Source organism: Camellia sinensis, chromosome 8 (assembly GCF_055761805.1).
Source record: "Camellia sinensis isolate YWXY chromosome 8, ASM5576180v1, whole genome shotgun sequence".
NCBI classification, from domain to species: domain Eukaryota; kingdom Viridiplantae; phylum Streptophyta; class Magnoliopsida; order Ericales; family Theaceae; genus Camellia; species Camellia sinensis.
Window position 1 is genome coordinate 153,633,754 of NC_138968.1, and position 9,131 is coordinate 153,642,884.

The following is a 9,131-nucleotide window of genomic DNA, read 5'->3' on the forward strand; positions in this document are numbered from 1 at the left end:
TGGCTCACCCTTTATGGGACATCATTTTCAGGTACCGATAGCATGCTACCTCCAAGGACGTAGCTTGGGAGGCTAGAGGCAAACAGATTGTTTTGTTTACTTTCTTTTGATGTATTACATGTAAATTCAAGCCAAGAGCTTAATATGTATTGAGTTAGCACTCTTCTTTTTGTAACCAAGTGTTAACTTGGAAAGCTGTAAGCCCATAGGGCATTTGCTTTTGTTGTTAACATGTAATACTTTTGTAAGGAACTACTCTGATGAATAGAAGAATGTTTATCTTTTATACCAATGCATGTCTAAGTTGATGGGTTTTAGTGTTATTATTTTGAGGGCGTTACATCTTGCCAGCAATTAATTGTTAGATCATGCTCAAATTGATTGTTAGATCATGCTCAACTGCTTCACATATGCTTTTAACAATTTGGTATCTCCTTGGCTCTTGCTTGAAAATATATTGAAATAGCATGAATTCTTCATAATGGATAAGCTCATTGATTCATTGTTGCCATATTATCTTGCTAAAACAACATGTGTGTCTCATTCTTAACTTTTGGTACTTCTCCTTATAGCACCCATGGCATTTATCTAAACTTGATGCTACATTGTGATAATACTAGTGCCATCAATTTAAGTAAAAATCTGGTTCAACACTCACGAACAAAACATATTGAAATTCGACATCATTTTTTAAGAGATCATGTTCATAAAAGGAGATATTGTACTTGAATTTGTAAATACCAATAAGCAATTGGCGGATATTTTCACAAAACCCTTAAGCGAGGATCGCTTCAATTTTATTCGTGGTGCGCTTTGAATGTCGATTTCTACTTAAAAGGTTTTGTTATAACTGTGAAACTTGAATTTTTGTTAAAATGATATATGTGTATTGGTACATTGATATGGAAACATTTTATCAGTTGAATGCTGTCAAGTCCTTCATACATTTATTATCCTTAACAATTTTCTATTCATAACTCTGTATTTTTGTTCTGCATCTTGAGCTTAATTTAATTTTGCATACATTGATTTTTTTTTTTAAATTTTTGCTATTAGGCTTAATTTCGTTTATTTTTTTCATTTCACTCATAGGCTTCATTTCCTTTATTTATTTATTTTTCTTCTCATTATTTTTTTTCCATTATTTTTTTGTTTTGCCATTTGGCTTAATTTTTATTTATTATTTTTTGCACTTTAATTTCATCTTTCGTGCTTAAAAATAAATATATATATATATATATACATAAAAACAAAAACCGAAATGAAGAAAACAGAAACAATTTAAAATAACAATATTTACATCAAAAAAAAAAAACAAAAAAAAAAAACAAAAAAAACAACAAACTCAAAAAAAGAAAAAGAAAAAAAAAGGATCTTTTTCTTCTTTCTTCTCCGGTGACGGCCATACGCCGATCTTACTTACTTGCCTCTTCCATCGTTTTCTTCTTCTTTTTATCACCTTGGGCGACCCTTGACGCCTTTGCCCCCGTGCTTTCGTCGAGAGCGACGATTCCCCATTGACTATCAAAGGCCAAGAACGACGTTGCTCCAAATCGGGCCATAAAGGTGGTCTTCCGTTTAAGCTCTTTATTTTCGGCCTTCAGTGTGCCTATTTCTGCTTGCGCATCCTTGTACATGCGCTGGAGCAGAGAGAGTTGGGCGTTGACCTGTTGGTGCTCACTTGTTCTGTTTTGCAGTCGATGTGCCAATTTTGTGATTGCAGTCACTGTCTCTATACAGGACGTTAGTGTGAAATGATTGGCTTCAATGTCTGATTGAGCTATCATTATTTGCTCAATCGACATTATAGGAAGGTTGGGAAGAGTAGGAGTGAGCCGAGCACTCGACCCAGCAGCTTTTACGGGATCATTCTGGTCCGGAAAGAGAGTAAGGGGATGGGACGAGGCCATGTAGTAGGAGAGAGAGATGTAATCGAAAGGATAGTAGTTTTTGGCAACCTTTTTGTTTTGCTCCATCTCTCTGTTTTATCTCTCTCACGAAGCGAATAAGGAAGAAGAAGGCAAAGAGAGTGATTAAGAAGAAGACGGAGGAGAAGATGACAAGAGGGAGAGAGAGCTGAGGCAGCTGATTGACTGATTGACCCGTCTCGCTTTTGTCAGTCGGCTGACGCAAAAGCGAGAACGCGTGTTCAACGCGATTTTCGACGAACAAAAAAAGAGACGGGGGCGAATCCTATCTATCTATACATACATATTTATATATATATATATGTATATATCTGTTTTGATTCTCTATTTTTTGATGCCATTTATCCCTATCATTTTCCTCCTCCTCTTCCAGATTCTGACCCATGATTTCCTTTTGATAATGTCACAAGGGGAGAAAATTATATGATGTATTGTGGTATTATTTTCAAACTAATATGATGTTATGTATTTATCGTTTGATATCTTAATCTTATATCATGTTGTTAATTAAAGCTTATTTATTACACATGTGCTAGCATATATATATATATATTCAGAAATGAATTCAGGGAGCATGACTTGAGGGGGAGCCTTTCTTACTCCCAAATCAAATCAAAACATCATTGTGTGCCTTTATCAAAAAGGGGGAGATTGTTAGACTTATTTATTTTGATGATTTATTTAATTATGTTTTAATTTATTTTGAAAGAGAAAAATAGAATCAAAATTTATTTTGTCCTATTATTTCTCACCTAAACCTTTATCCTGAATGTTGTTAGAATGTATTTAATATTTGATTAAATCAGGAGTTCAAATAGCCCGAAACAGAGGTTCAAACAGCCCAGCACAACAGCAGTTCAAAAGGTTCAAGTAAAAGATATTCAAATTAGTAATGATGGAGTGGAAAATATTCAAATTAGTAATGATGGAGTACAAGGGCTATAAATGTTTTAATTTATTTGAAAGAGAAAAATCGAATCAATATTTATTTTGATGATTTATTTAATTATGTTTTAATTTATTTTGAAAGAGAAAAATAGAATCAAAATTTATTTTGTCTCATTATTTCTCACCTAAAATTTTATCCTAAATGTTGTTAGAATGTATTTAATATTTGATTAAATTAGGAGTTCAAAAAGCCCGAAACAGAGATTCAAACAGCACAGCACAACAGCAGTTCAAAAGGTTCAAAAGGTTTAAGTGGAAGATATTCAAATTAGTAATGATGGAGTGAAAAATATTCAAATTAGTAATGATGGAGTACAACGGCTATAAACGGCAATAAATTCAAATGAATACAACGGCTATAAGTTTCATTATATATATACCAAAGCTTCTAATGTAAACAAGTGACAACAAAATTTTAAAAATATTTTTTGATCTATAATCACTCACGTCTATTCTCAGAAAATATACACTGAGCCTTATAGCATTAAGCTCATCTTTCTTGTGTGAGATTTACAAAAAAATCAAAGCTTGATTTTATATATCTATCTTTGAGAGATATTTATTGTAAGCTATCTTTGAAAACAAAAATACTATTTCATCTTGTAACAGTGTAACAAACACTATGTTCTTGAAATCTTGAGAGTGATTGTGAATAACCTAAGATTTACAAGGGTTTGGACTTGTGAAGTCTATGTAAAATCCGTGGAGGATTGCTCCATCTGTAAAGAGGTTGCTAGCACACCTGTGAAGGTAGAAGATAGTGGAAAATCTCAAGTGAAGCTTGAAGAGTGGATGTAGGCTTGGTTGAAGTTGAACCATTATAAATCTGTTTGTCTCATCTTCCCTAATCTTTTTACTTTCCTACTACTAGTATATCTATCTAATATTCATGTGTTAATCATTTGATTTACCCCGTATGTTAGTTATACTTCATTGTTATTTTGCTTGATCATTTACTGCTAAGTTCATCATTGTGTTTGTTAATAATTTGTTGTACTAGTAGTTAATTTTATTGGGGTATTATTAATTTTAATTTGTAGAAACCGAATTCACCCCCCTCTTAGGTTGCTTTTTGGGTAACAATTATTAATTTGTTAATTATATAAATAAAAAAATAATGTGATCTTTTGTTTTTTATATTAAAATATATATTTATCTTATTTATTTTAGTGTCTACACACTATTTTTCTTTCCATAATTAAATGTAATTCTACTCCTTGTTTGTAATTTAAAGCTTTGCTCACACAATCATTTTTCACATTTTTGGGAGGAGAATGTTGAAGAAGTTCTTCAACGTGTGATTTATCAACAAATGAAAGTGATTCAATTTTATTTTGTTTTTTCTAATTAATACTATGCAGTAGGGCTCACCCCTTGCATAGTTTTAGAGGGTCTTTAACTAACTCCAAAAGAAGAAGAAGCAAGTTTTTACTAAAAAAAAGTAATAAAATCAAAGGTGATGCACTAGTAAATCTTAAATACTGAACTTGTAAACTGTTTCGTCCTGAAAGATTTCTTATAAATGGAAAGGTCCCATCATATCCAATTTTACCTCTAAGAGCTATTGTAATGCGCACTTGTGTTCCAAAGTAACAGACATAAATGGTATTTAGCATAGTGCAAAATTACAAAATTGGGGCATTTGTATTCCTTCGTGGTTGGTTTTGAAGCTGCAGAAATGGAAAGATTTTGGGGATCAATGTTAAGTTGAAAAATGTCGGAGTAGTGAAATGGAATGGTAATTGTGACGTTTACATTTCTGAAAGTGAGGTGAGGGAACCCTAGATTTGGAGAACTCTAATACATTACCCCCAAATGTGACATCGATTCGTCCACTGTGCATGCGAGGGCGGATTGAACATCGATTGTTGAACGTCACTTGCAATACCCTAATCGTAGATGCGTTAAAATCAGTTGCTGGGTGAACATTGTTGGTTCATAAACATAACGTGAAGATTTTTAGATTGGGACCATCGTAACGTGACGAAGACACATGAATGTATGTGTTTTGCTATATGTTTTGCGTTTTCATTTGTGATGTTGTGTGGTTGATGTTTACGTTATACGTTTGGTGATTATTGTGATGATATTGACATGTATGTGAAATTGGTTTGGGGTTATCGGTTGTAGGGCGAAGTTGAGTGTAGTGTTATTGTAATGTTCATGTGTGTTGCGTTAATGTTCGTCATGTAGTGTCGTATCATTTGATCACCAAAAAAAAAGTACAAATATAAGACATTTTGTATGCAAAGTGTAACTATCATGCATGTGAATGGAATGACATGATTTATTTGTTGTGGAAGGATATGATTTATTTGTTGATGTGTGTGCGTATGTTAACCCAAATGAGAGATGTTAGTGCTATGTTGAGGATGTGTTCATGTGAATGTGCTATTTAACGGTTGGCGAAAAGTTCATGTTGATGGTGCCTCTGTTCGGGAATGGATAGTACATGTTGTGTTTCAATCTTTTAATCGAAACAAATGGACTCCAGCCAATGTTAAACACTAAAAACCCTTGCAAACGTTAACCCACACTCTCAGCCAATGTCACACAAATCAAAACCCTTGCACACGTTAACATACCATCTCCAGCCAAAAACTGAATCACCCAAATAGGAAAATGAATCATACCGAGGGTATTAATGTAAACTAAAATGGAATAAAAAAATCAACTAATAGAACTTACCAAAAAAACAGGACCAAATGGTCTATAAGAAAACTCTTTGGATTAAATAGTTCAACTTTCCTTCATATAGGCTTTACGGGTAAATCTTCCTTAGTTTTTTGTCATTTTTTTAAGGGGAATTTTTTTTAAGGTTTCTGATATTAAGATTTTATAAGATAAAGCATATACAATATTTTCATAGTAGTTAGGGTCTCTCAATATTTTTACAGAGAAAATTCAACACAGAAAAATTTTGCCCCGATAAAGAGAAATTGTCTTGATACTGAAAAATTTTAATTTTCACAAAAATTAGAAAAATTTCGACATTTGGAGAGGAATGTTCGAACTCTCCTACTACCCAAAGTTAGAGAGGAATGTTTCATTAATTTTTTTTAGTTAATATATTTAAAAAATTAGTAAAAAAATTATTTTTTTGTAAAAGATAAAAGGGAAAGTTACTTGTAAATCCTAAAAGTTGAAATTGTATTCCATTTGGTCCCATAAAAATTTTGTTGACCCGTTTGATCCTTTTCTTTGTGGAAAGACGCAAATACCACTGGTGGAAATATTTAACAGCGTGACAATTGTGTGGCCGTAATTGGATGCGCGGGGTTATATTTCATTTTTTGTGTAACGGGACTAGTTGGAGAGCGTGTGTGGGTCATGTGTCGCAGTTGAAGTTTGTAGAATGGGAAAATGCTTCACAAGTGCCTTGTTTGGCGCGTGTGTTGGGTGCCACATAATAGGAAAGCGCACTAAAGCTTTTTATGGGTTTTGGATTTGGTGTGCTGATTCCACATGCTACACACCTGGGTTACATTTGTTTTTAATATACAACATTTGAATCTGGGTTACGTTTGTTTTTAATTTTTTTAGAATGTCACATCATATCCGTTATATTGGAGTGTTACATGTCACGTTTGAGAAAAGTACACTATGGAATTTTTAATTTTTTTAAGAGTATCACAGCATACCCGTCATGTTGTCATGTTTGAGAAAAGTACACTAAGGAATTTTTAATTTTTTTAAGAGTATCACAGCATACCCGTCATGTTGTCACGTTTGAGAAAAGTACACTAAGGAGTTTTTATTTTTTCTGAAGTATCACATCATATCCGCCACGTTGTCACGTTTGAGAAAAGTACACTAAGTAATTTTTATTTTTTCTGAAGTGTCTCATCATACCCACCACGTTGTCACATAGGAAAAAGTACACTAAAGACACTACAACAAGTTGGGTCTTGAATGACGAAATTTTTTTGTCTCCAAAGAGCTAATTTTGTCACTATAGATATTTGTGAGGAAATATTTTCGTCACCGGTTTCGTCATTGAATGTTTGTCACTAAAAACCACTGTGACGAAAAATAATTTCGTCACTAATGAAATTACTTCAGTGACGAAATTTTTTGTCACCAATAAAACAACATTTTGTCGTTAAAAATTCTCATTTTCCTCACCAAATAGTTATTCAGTACCATATTTATAACTTTAGTTGACAAATAAATTTGTCACATGTGGATTATTGATGAGGAAATAATTTCGTCACAGTAACATGTAAAGGTGACGAAATTTATCATCACACATGTTGATCATTGATGAGGAAATAATTTCGTCACAGTAAGATGTAATATTTCGTCACAAATATATATATACGTGGTGAAATTTTTAGTCACCAAACAACAAAATCAATGAAAACTTTCATATATAGGTTGTAATAAATTTTGTCACAAAAATTGTTTATTAGCGACGAATAATCACTTTGTCATAATAACAAGTACAAATGACGAAACAAATTCGTCACTAAACTTGTTCCATATTTTATAATTTAATTTAAATTATTATTTCACAAATATACCTGCTCATATCTCAAAAGTTTTCAAATATACTAACAAATCCACTAGCTATTATACACCACTCCACAAAACAATTCAGTAACCAATATATATTATAAATCAAAATATATCCATCAAACAAATTTAATAATAATTCATTAAGTACAACAAAAACACTATCACAGCTAATCTCAAAATGAACTAAGTATCAATCGACAAAAAAAAAATTACATTTGATCTTTGATTTACGAGTAGAACTAAGTGTTAGTCCACAAAAAATATCAACACTTGCTCTTGATTTGCAAGTATGCTTCCAAATGTCATCAAAAACCAATCAGCAAAGAAAATAAAAAAGGAAAACATTAATATATTATCAATTTCAACTAAACTAATATATAAATAATTTTATTTTATAAACCAATTTAGCAAAAATGCATTTTTTTAATATTGGACTTTCATCTGTCCTAAACCACAAAAAACAGCTGATCTAACTGGGGCAAGTGAATCATGTGAAATGAACACATATGAACCTACCAATGTTGAAAACAATCAAGCAACAAGATGACTTTTATTGTCATTTAGAATGGTTCAGTGAAACTTGGAAATTGGAATCAAAGGTGGTCCACAATGATGCAAGCATCATACCCAATTGATGAGCAACTAACCAAAACATAATAAAACAACTACAAATAAACATAGAAAGGAACAAAACCAATATACACCCCCTAAGCTGCCATCCCTTGAACTAGCATACATTCCATTCATACTGTGAGTTTCCAAACCAAAAGTCTCGTGCTTATACTACGTGTTTCTACAAGTCACTTTTGTCCTTAATAAGGTGTTCAAACCAATTCCTAGGCATTTTCATGATTATTACACTGTTTTCCATATTTTAAAGCTAAAGAGTTCCAAAAATGCAAGTTTGATACTCACCAAAAAAAAAAAATAAAAAATGCAAGTTTGAGCTAAATTTTCAAATCGGGAGTCTAGTGCTTGTTCGGTGAGTTTGTATAAGTCACTTTGGTCCTTACTAAGGTGTTTGAACTGATCATTGGGTATTTCTATGGCTAATTCAAAATTTTCCCTCTGAATGCCAATTTTCAACCTCAAGTGTTCAAAAAATGTACCCAAAAAAAAAAAAGAAGGTGTTCAAAAAATGCAAATTTGAGCTTAATTTTAAAATAGGGAATCTTATGATTGTTCCATGAGTTTCTACAAGTTAGTTTAATCCTTACTAAGTTGTTAGTATTGATTCTTGGGCATTTTCCGTGACTATTTCATGATTTTTTCATCTAAATGCTTATTTTCAAGCATAAATACTAAAAAAAATATTTTGTTCTTACTTCTATGCTTACTTTTGGTTGGCATGAAGTCAACTACAACAAAAGACAATCAAAACAACAAACACTAACAGAACCTTGCTTCCCCTGTTTCAAAGTCGAGCAAAGAGCAACAAACAATATAAGACCTAAACTAACAACATCAAACCTGCCATATAAGCACCACAAATCAGCACCCAAACACAACAATCAAACCAGACCCAATACAGTAGCAATCATGCCACAAAGTGTTTAATGCTACTTGGATATTTTTGGTACTGTTGCTGGTAACATCAAGCATTTGGTTTTGTTTATTCCCAGCTAGGTTGCGTCCATACTAAAGGCTGCTATGGACTGCACAGGAATAAGGTTAGAGTGCCATGTGTTGGGCCATTTGTTAGAGGTGGCTGCTTATGTGTTGTGTCTTGATACACAG